We start from the raw sequence: 10,567 nt of genomic DNA on the forward strand, positions 1-10,567 counted from the left end.
CGGCACAACTTACAGCCTAAGAATTTCCTGTCCCCCCCAAATCAATTATAGTTGTAAGTCGAGGACTACCTATCAGACATTGCAAGGGATATAAGGAAAGAAGAAGGCTATGTCTTGGCTGTAGGAATTATGATCACCTGATCACCACCTGGTGCTATATATGTAAGTTTTGGGCTACAGCACAAATACTTTTTTCCTATCCAAAATGTCAATTATTAAGGTTTATCACATAGACTTTTGAGAAGTATACAAAATTGGACAAAGATCCTTTAAGAAATTGAAAGGACAATGGAGCATGTGTGGATTACTCTAGGGATATGAGCTCAAGGTTGTGGAATTAATTAGCATTAAGGAGAGGGGAATTAATACATGCCCCACAAATACTGAGTTAGCCCCAAAGCTGTTTACATGGCAATCTTTTGCATTTGGAGAAATCTTTCATCCTTGAAGCTCCCCAATACCTACTGCACAGTATGCAGGAATCTATGGACTAATTAAGTTTATACAATCATCAATCAGATAGTAACACTTTTATTGCAATGCGCCACTTCAGGTGGCAGGTGGGAGGTTGCATACTTGAATGCTCACTTATGGGGGGGTTGAACTCCCCACAGGGAAACCCTGCATTTAGCAAACAAGCAATCAGGGAGAAAGCTAGATTGAACTTTTCTCTATGATATACCTATTTATCTACTAACCAGTGATAATTCATGCTAAGTGATATATTCTAACAAATGTAGAGAGCAAAACTCATTTCACCTGGATAGAATAACTTCTAGAAAGATTACATCCTGGGCAGATTAATTTGAAGAAGGGCTATCAAGATTTTATATTTAGCTACTAAGATATTCCAGGATAACTCGGATCAAATAGAGATTATCTTATTTCCTGGGCTGATTTTGCCACTATTTACACCAATAGATAACTGTATTGTGTGCTACATATCACAAGCTTTAAAGTCATGAGACCCTAATGCATACCACAAGAGTAAGGATGATCCAACCACCGAATCCTGGAACAGCAGGTGGGAGAATTTATAACTAAGACCAAATATTCCTGCTATTTCTAAACAAAACACAGGAATCATTTATGCTGCATTATTGTTCTCATGAATTGCATAGATAAATAATGAAATGCAGGCTTCTTGCAAACTGAAAATTTTATAAAAAAAATACTGGAAGGTTAATTTTGAAGAGAAAGCATATACAAATCACTCCATCTTCTGCTTTCAAAATTACCCATGAGGATAAGGGTTTAAAGAGAAAGATAACTACAAATACACTAAGAATTATTTTCCAGACTTGAAAAAAAAATCATACAACTTCGCCAAGGGTTAATCCTTTTTTGAATCTTGCATCAAGAAGTTCTATTGTAAACAATTTCACCTCGCTATCCAGGCCAGATGCTTTTCCATCACCATTATACTGTATGTGTGTATTTGTTTCTTCATCTGTTTTATTGGTAGTTTAACTAATTTTACAATGACAGCATGGCTAAGCTATATTGACTTTGTTCATGCCAGATTGGCCCCGCATTGTAGGCCACATCTACGCCGCTGTGAATAAAGACAGGCAGTGTTATTTTATTCATTGAATTCTCATTGAGCAATGGACAGGAAGACTGACTAATTGCCCAACACTACATAAATATCTCAGGCTGAAAATCCTTCCCCAATGATTGCCTACAGTGTACCTACAGAGTTATTCCATCTCCAACACTTCTCAGTTTTCTTCAGCAGCAAGTGTGGTTCTACTTGCCGAATTGCTTCCTTCACTGAAGTGAACAGTGTCATCACAAGTATTTTAGATAAAGTGGGAAAAAAATCTGAACAAGAACAAAGAATTCTAGCTTGATTTTTATGAGAATCTGTAAGGATGCACAATATGTGCTGTATGCATGTGTATACGCAATTTTCTGTAATCTAAACATTCTGCTTCTCTGCTGTAGCCTGTGACTTAGGAACCCCACCCTGCTATTTCACTTTATCATTTCTGACACAAGCCAACAGCTGTTTGAAGTTGCCTCTTGTTCTACACTTCAACAAGATTTGTGTTCCAGCCAAGACCGATACTGAGTGTGATTTTTTGTAAAGTAACCAGAATATTTAAACATTCACAAGGGGGAAAGGAGTTTGGCACCATGGGTTAGTCCTTTGACTGACTGGCTGCCTTTCCCTTGCTCCTGTTTTCCCCATTCCCTTTTTATGTAACCCCCCAAAGTCATAAAAATGACAACACGTCCAATAGAGGGGGATGGATCTAATTTACTGCCAGCAGCCCTATAAAATCACAGATGGGCTATAGCCAGGGATTTCTCAATTAGATTATATGCTAAAATGAAATTCCATGGATATTGTCCCAGGACTGGTGGTTAGGATTAAACCTGGAGTTCTAAATGATAAAAATACATGTATAATTCTGTTTAGTTTGAGGGATCTAACAAGAGGAGACTTCTGTTTATCCCTTATACTATTATATTCCTTGGCATGACAAATAATGATAAAGGATCTGGCCCAGTCAATACTCCAGCATCCATGACTTTGGGGTACAGCGTATACATAAAAACTTTGTCAGATGGACAGACCTATATCTATTCTGCATCTAGTAAAAGTGACTTCTGCAACGTGTATCATTATGTATATTGGGCAAATTTACATACAGCTGCATAAGCTGCGTAATTCATATTGCTCTTCTTTGGGTAAGGAGGCAAGGAATTATGTAAGGATTTGAGAACCTGAATTCTAAAGTTCTTCTGAATTCTAGAAATCTCAGCAGACATTATCAATGTATTGTAATACCCATCTCCACAGTCTTAAGAACTGTCAAATTGTTTCTAAAAGCATATTTTCAGGATAATATATGTGACACTGTGTGTTAAATTCTATACTTCTGTAGGGTACTGGATATGGTAGTGCTGACATAAGTCCACTTAGTTCTTTATTATCAGCCCCAGGAATAAGCAACTACGATGTTTTAGACTGCAACCACAAAACTTCATAATCTTCCTGTTCTAGTGCATTTAATCACTGGATTGAGATAAATGGTCCTATGTAGTGGACAATTATACTGTTTCTACAGTTTGAGAATCAATCACGCAGATGTCCTTTCTGGCATTAGGGCTGGCATTGGATCCATGAAGCAGTTCAATTGCAGAATAGTAGAGTAGCACAAATCAGCATGTTTACTGACCGGAGCAAGACGTTTAGTCCAGCTTCTGATGAGGATTCATGGTGAACTAGATATTCCTGATGTAGTAGCGGCAGTGTTGTGGTAGAGATCAATAGTCAGATGAACTCTGGCTGGTGAAGTCTCTTCAAAAAAAGGAGAAATCGTGAAATTGGACATATGTACTCAGGACAATGTTATGGGCATTTGTGGCCCCACTTGCATGAGTGTCGCCGCAAGTATGGGCGGTTGCAAGCCCACTCGCACGAGCGTCACTGCAAGCATCGCAGGTGCTCATGGCCCCACTTCCCACAAAATTATCCCTTCTTTCCCCCCTCCCCCCGCTGCGGGCTGTCAATCCTGAAAGGTTGAGGAACTAGAGGAACTCTAAGCTAAAGTAACCTATCATTTATTGGTTGTTCAATCTGACTTTAGGGAAGAATTATATTCTCTCAAAAATTTCATTTTAGTCCAACGTAAGAATTATCCTGATCGATATATGTTATTCGAGGAATTAAAAGTTTTAATAAATATATCAGGGGTCCCCAACCTGTGGGCCACGGCCCAATGGCCACCAGGCCATGTGAGTGGCTGGTTGGTGTGTGTGCGCACCATCACAAGTATCACAAGTGTTCGCGACCTCACTTGTGCTAGCACCACAAATGTTGCGGGTGTTCGCGGCCCTACTCGTGCGAGCGTAACCGCAAGTGTTTGAGGCCCCACTCGCATGAGAGTCACCACAAGCGTCACAGGCACTTGCAGCCCCACTCACAAGCATTGCTGCAAGCGTCACCAGCACTTGTGGCCCCATTTGCAAGAGCAATGGGTGTCTGCACGCACATGCACGTACACATTTACCTCTCCCATAAACGCATACCTTTCCCCCCTCCCCCCAGTCCAGGCTGTCAATCCTGAAAGGTTGGGGAACTCTGCTTTATATGATGAAATGAATTGCATTTGTATTAAAATTATAGCAATTGTTTTAATTAATGTATAAAAATTAGCATACGCAAATCTGTTGATTCCCCATTAATTTGGGTGGTGAGCTTGCTATTTTTGAAATCTAAATATGGTTGGGCTACAAAATGCATAGAAATGTTTTGTTTATACTAGACAAAGTTATTGTGTTTCTCGGGACTCTTACAACCAATTTCTCTGCTTGTTTCCATCCCCTTGGCCATGAGCAAGATCTTGAAACCACACATCCACATATGATGTCAGATTAGCTCTATTTGAGCCAAGTGCACAATCCCATTGGAACAAACTCCCACTGAAACAAATTCCACACTATATAATTTGGTGCAGTTGCACTGGCTAGCCACCAGACTTTGTTCTTTTCAGACCTGCAAGGAGGTAGGCAATTTCTGCCTAATTCCCTCCAGGTGCCACTTAAATTCTTGCATCTCAAAATCAGCAGGTTTCTTGATTTATCCCTGTCCATTTAGAGCAGCAAAAAATCAGTACTCTGAAAGGAGGATGCCACTAAATGGTTCTTTTAAAACTTATTCTTGAATAATTCCTTTTGTTTCCATCATTCAGGCTGCAAATGATGAAATGATGATAGAAATATAGATAGATAGATAGATAGATAGATAGATAGATAGATAGATAGGTAGGTAAATGGATGATAGATAGATAGATGGGTGGGTGGGTGGGTGGGTGGGTGGGTAGGTAGGTAGGTAGATAGATAGATAGATAGATAGATAGATAGATAGATAGATAGATAGATAGATAGATAGATGATAGATAGATAGTCTTTATTGTGACTTTTTTCTGTTATAGATAGATAACTTTTATTGTGATTAAAAATGAAATTCTGATGCCCGCTCTCAAAAGAAAATATATACCCATAGACATACACACACAAACATGCTGTATACACACATATACACACACACACACACACACACATACACACACATAAATTATAACAGTTTGGCATTACAATTCTGCTTCCTTGCCACAATTCTTATAGAATAGCATTAGCACTTAGACCAGACATGTCAAACTCGCAATGTCACGTGATATTGCGCAACCTATCAGAACTTTTTCCCCATTACCGGCAACGGAGTGGGTGCGGTTTTGTCGTGATGCGTCCAGCCCACGGGCCGGTAGTTTGACACCCCTGACTTAGACTTATATACCATTTCACAGTGCTTTACAGCCTTCTCTAAGTGGTTTACAGTGTCAGTAAATTGCCCCCAACAATCTGGGACCTGATTTTACCGACCTTGGAAGGATGGAAGACTGAGTCAACCTTGAGCCGGTAAGAATCAAATTGCCGAATTGGCAGTCAGCAGAAGTAGCCTGCAGTATTGCTTTCTAACCACTGTACCACCACAGCTCTCTCAGTCCAAATGGCTCTTTCATCTCCAAAACCCCAACACTTTTGAGAGCTGAAGCAGTCACAGCCAAACAAGGCACCACCATCTTAACCAAAATGACACTGCACAAATGGAAGGTGGCAGCAGTGTTGGGGAAAACTTCCCTTTGGAGAAACATTTGGAGACGTGTGTCTGTATCAGTATTCTTTCTATTCCTATAATCCATAGAAACCCAATATTTTGTAATATTACTATGCACTGTGCTTTTGGGAAAAAAAGGTTTCTGTTGTCAATAGTGCAGGGAAGGATATTAATTTTTAATTTATTTTCAAGGGGGATTTGATGGTACTTGGTGCCTTAAATCTGATGAAAGCAGAATGTACCTATATGACCCCTTAATTTCTGTCCCAGTGTAAGTTGCCGTGCCACTACGTTTTAGCAGAACAATCTAGGGGCAGCAAAAATAGGATATGCCACTGCATGTCGCTTCTGGGATGAGAGTTGCCCACTGTGACTTTAATCCCACCAGACTAAAAATTCACCCATCCATGTTCTGCTTAAGTCTCTTTCCCACTGAATCTTTCCCTTGAGCCACCTTTGGCATCCAAAGTTCTTCTTGGTTTCTGTTTATTTCTGTAGTGTTAGCTTGTTCTCTGTGCTTTGTCTCTTGTGTTGCTGTAACATTGACTTCACACAAAAGTGGCCAGTTCAAGCGTTTCCTTTTTGTCCACTGAAACATCAATGGGGTTTCCAGTGAAAGTCCACCATCGGCATTCCTTCTCTTCTTTTTTTCAAGAGTGCCGATGGTAAGAAGAAGAAAAAAGGTAGATGAAGCCATGTTTTAAAAAAGAAAGGTTACAAGTGGGAAATGACATGGTCTGGGTTTTCAGAAATTCTAGAAATTCAGAAATTCTGCAGTTGCTTCACAAATTTCAATAGCAAGAAAGATGGCCCAATTTTCCCTTATCGGTTACTTTTAAAAAATAGAATCCCCAAACCTGCATAATCTTACAGCCTTCTTATTATTTTTGGGTTTTGCACATTAAAATCAGTGTTGATTTCTGGCAATTGTCTGGACTAATTCCTGCAATTTTCTTGGCAAATTTTTAGAAGTAGTTTGCCATTGGCTTCTTCCTAGGGCTGAGAGAGAGTGACTGGCCCAAGGTTACCTAGCAGGCTTTGTGCCTGAGGCAGGACTAAAACTCCTGGTCTCCCAGTTTCTGGCCTGGTGCCATAAGCACTATGCCAAACATTTTCTTCCTCCTTATTACCCACCATAAATGTGCTGCTGTGGCATTTTATAAAATAGAAAACAACAGAGGCTGCATTTAGAAGATGACTCCTTAAAATCTGACCCGGATTGGTGGGAAGAAAAGAAAAAAGAAAAGAAATCAGAGGTACGTAGGAAAACAGAACATGTTTATTTCAGAATGAGAGAGAGAGAGAGAGAGAGAGAGAGTTAAGCTGTGGAGATGGTGGGGTTATGTATCTTCATGAAAAAAAGAAAATTTGAAAGAACTATTTAAAAAATATAAAAAGTAACATTATATAGATGTTCTGCAGGCAATTTCAGGCACAAAGGGCAGTAAGACGCTGGGCCTCAGGTGAAGTAATAGAAGACCTACATAGAATTGAGAGGAGCTGATGTGGAAGAAGGGAAGTCCACATGAATGCTCAAGCAATGGGAGCAGAAAGATAAGGGGAAACAAGAATGCAAACAAGAACCAAGTGTCAAAAAGAAATTAGGCTTCACCCTGAGAGCTGCTTATATAATCTTCATGATTTGCAAATGATCATCTTGGTTATTGGGGTGGGGTTTCCCTTAAGACCTGCTATGGCTGAATGAAATTGGGCTTATGTATTTTTGCCTCGGGGGAAGCCTGACACCATTTCCTGAAAGATGCTGGAATAGGTCAGAAAAATCTAGAACATCTATAGGTTTCTCCAAAACTCAGTTAAGCATTTTGTTTTTTTTCTCATTTTGATCTTTAAATCTGTTATATTCCAAACACTCAGAACAAGTGGGATGATGCCTTATACCCTCTTTCAGCCTCCATTCAACATGAGGAAAACTTGGAGCTTTCTAAGACTTGTTGCTAGGAAGGAGATTGAATCCATGATCTATAAAGGAAGGACCCTTATATGCAAGTGAATATGGATGACCTTAAGGAACTTTGTCATTTGCCCCTCCCTTTATCAAGGAGAAGGGGAAGTTTAACCAGAATGGTCAGCTATATATCTTAATGGAGGAAGTTGATGGGGGTGAGCAATTGTAGCACGTTTATAACCTGTGGACTTCAACTCCCAGAATTCCTGAGCCAGCATGGATGGCTCAAGAATTTTGGGAGTTGAAGTCCATAGGTTGTAAAGGTGCAGTACTTGCCCCCCCCCCTTCTAACATGACAGCTAGCTAGCTGATCATTTGGGGTTATTTAAGAATGCAGCTTTTTCGATGTCTTTTGCCAGCCTTCTATCGGATCAAGAACTTTGAATTGCATTTCATCTTGCCATTATCGGTTTGTTGTATCCTCCCCTCTCCCCTTCCCTTCCAAGTTCATGGTACTTATTTTTCTGGATTCTGTAACTGAAGTACCACCTCTCGAGGTCCTCTCCTCTAAAATGGCCTATTTGGTCTGCCTTCCACTACTGAAACAACCTGTCAATTCATCAAATTTTCCGGAACCCTAATCTGCCCATCACCTGATTTCTGACAAAAACACACAATTCGTACCATGTTTTTGGCAGGCCCTGTTTCAACTATTGGATGTGACGTTCTACCTGTCCATCATGTATACTCGGATGGAGAAAGTGAAAAGACAAATGTTATCTTGTAGCATTTGTTTTGTGTTGACAGAGGGCAACCAACTATTTTAAATGGCTTCATCCTACTGCACAAGGAAGATTTTTATCTAGTACTGTGACGAGTGCCTGGGAAACGTCTGTCAAGTTCAAGGCAGGGAACCCGACACCTCCAAATGAAACTGCCAAATTTTTAATGTGACAGAAAGGAGAACTAGTTAATTTCATGATTAAAATTCATGATTGGAAAGCAGCTATATTAATTTAGTTTAATATATTTAGTTACTGTACATGAAAATTTAAATCAGATTTACATTTTGTCTGGTCTCCTGCTTTTGTTGTACAGCTATTAGCACGCCACTCAAAAGTAAAATTCAACTTTGGATCTGGAAAAAATTAAACCTCTGTGCTATGATATAGGTAAGAATTTCATCCACTATGGTTCCCCCCCCATTTTATAAGACAGAAAGCCACAGATGTCAAGCACAAATAGAGCTGAAGCCTAGAGGACACCAAGTTGATTGAGACTCATTGGTATCTGACTTCAGGCCTGGTTTTGATCTGAAACAGCTTTGGTCCCATCTAGGGATTATTTTAATGCTAAATGTTATGAACAATGTATCAAGCATGGCCTGTTTCATTTTTACTTTTGGCCCACATTATACTTCTGGAGTGGCTCTGTAGATTGGAAGATAAAGGTAACATTTTGCATTGCCACCATTCCTCCTTCCAGGAGTTATTCCAGAAAGGTTTGACAGGGTTGGCTGGCTACTTGGCCCCTTTTCAGCTGCGCTTTATGTTCTGGAGTCCCATAAGCGCCTCACTTGTCCTCCTTAACATTTACTTTGTATAAAACCAGTGGGTCAGAACAACATGAAATTTGGGATGAAACAATAATTATAAAATTATATTCATATTCATATTTACACACACACACACACTGAATACTTCTTATGCCAAAGCATTCTGAGGTAGTTGCATTCCATTATTCACCGATAGTCTTCTTTCTCTTTCTATTTTCCAATGGAATTTGAGGAAACTGTGATGGTACTTGTTTAAAACCTGGAGGAGGGGTAATTTGAATGAAAAGCAATAAAATGAAATTGCTGGGAGGACTGGTGGGTCCAAGGAAGGACTGTTTCCTCTGGGCAGAGCAGTAGAGTAAGTCCATAGCTTGGAAGTATTCCTTCCTGATTGATGGGAGGTTAAACTCTGTTACAGAAGTATTGCCATGCCTACTTCCCGTTGCAGTTGTTTACAGTAGTATGCTCTGCTATTGTGCTGCACAAGGGCTGCTATTGAAGAAAGTTTGGGAACTGAAGCTCGAACACAATTTGATGATTTGGCTGCTGACTTACAGTGAAAGATCTCATTGCAATGATCCCTAAAGACCATATTAGCAGGCAGTTGACTGGATTCACATTTCATGCTGAGCCATCAAGCAGATTATTCAACTTTGATTTAGTAGCTTGTACAAAGCTAGCCATTGCAATTTATAAACTAGTTTAAGGTTTAATGTGTGTGTGAATCCAGCCAATAGTGATTTTGTAAACTATGACTAAACAAATCATGACTCACTTCTTTATGTGAATTCAGTCTGTCATTGAATCTGATCCACAGTGTTAGCTTTGACATATAAAAAGTTGAGACCGAATATTATTCTGCTCATGCATTGAAATCTCCTGGGAGTCACTTTTGCTGATAAGGTAATCAAACAGAACTTCTGGACTCATATGGCACCTTCTAAATAATAATATATAATAATAATAATAATAATATATTGCACATCCCTGCTGTGGGATGTGCAATATATTTCTCCTGGAGATTAGATTGTATCTGCATCAGCTAGCTTTTGCCAGTAGGTAAAGGTGAGGCTTTTCTGTCAGTCCCTTGATTAATAATTGGCTCTTTTGCATTCATATAAAACATGATTTTGAATTTTATTGGTGTTTAAAAAGATTGTATATACTATGATTGTCCTGGGACTTCATGCTGAAGGGAGAGATTTAAGAAATTATTCAAATACATATATAATTTATTTAGGTCCAGTATTTTTTTTTTTTCAGTTGTCAAGACAGGAAAACAATGCTAACCAATCATTAAATGGTTCTTGCATCCTCTTAGCAACTCTCTTTGAAGCTGCTCCCCCAAGAGCAACTGAGGTCTCTTCTTTCACCACAATTATTTTTTCTGGCTTTCCAAGTGCTTCAATGCTAATGGCTAAGATAAACATACTGAGGTTTCTGTGCACTTCCAGAGTAATGAGTGAACAAAAGATCA

This window comes from Crotalus tigris, unplaced genomic scaffold, assembly GCF_016545835.1.
Source record: "Crotalus tigris isolate CLP2741 ecotype Arizona unplaced genomic scaffold, ASM1654583v1 scf7180000017551.9496454, whole genome shotgun sequence".
Classification (NCBI taxonomy): Eukaryota; Metazoa; Chordata; class Lepidosauria; order Squamata; family Viperidae; genus Crotalus; species Crotalus tigris.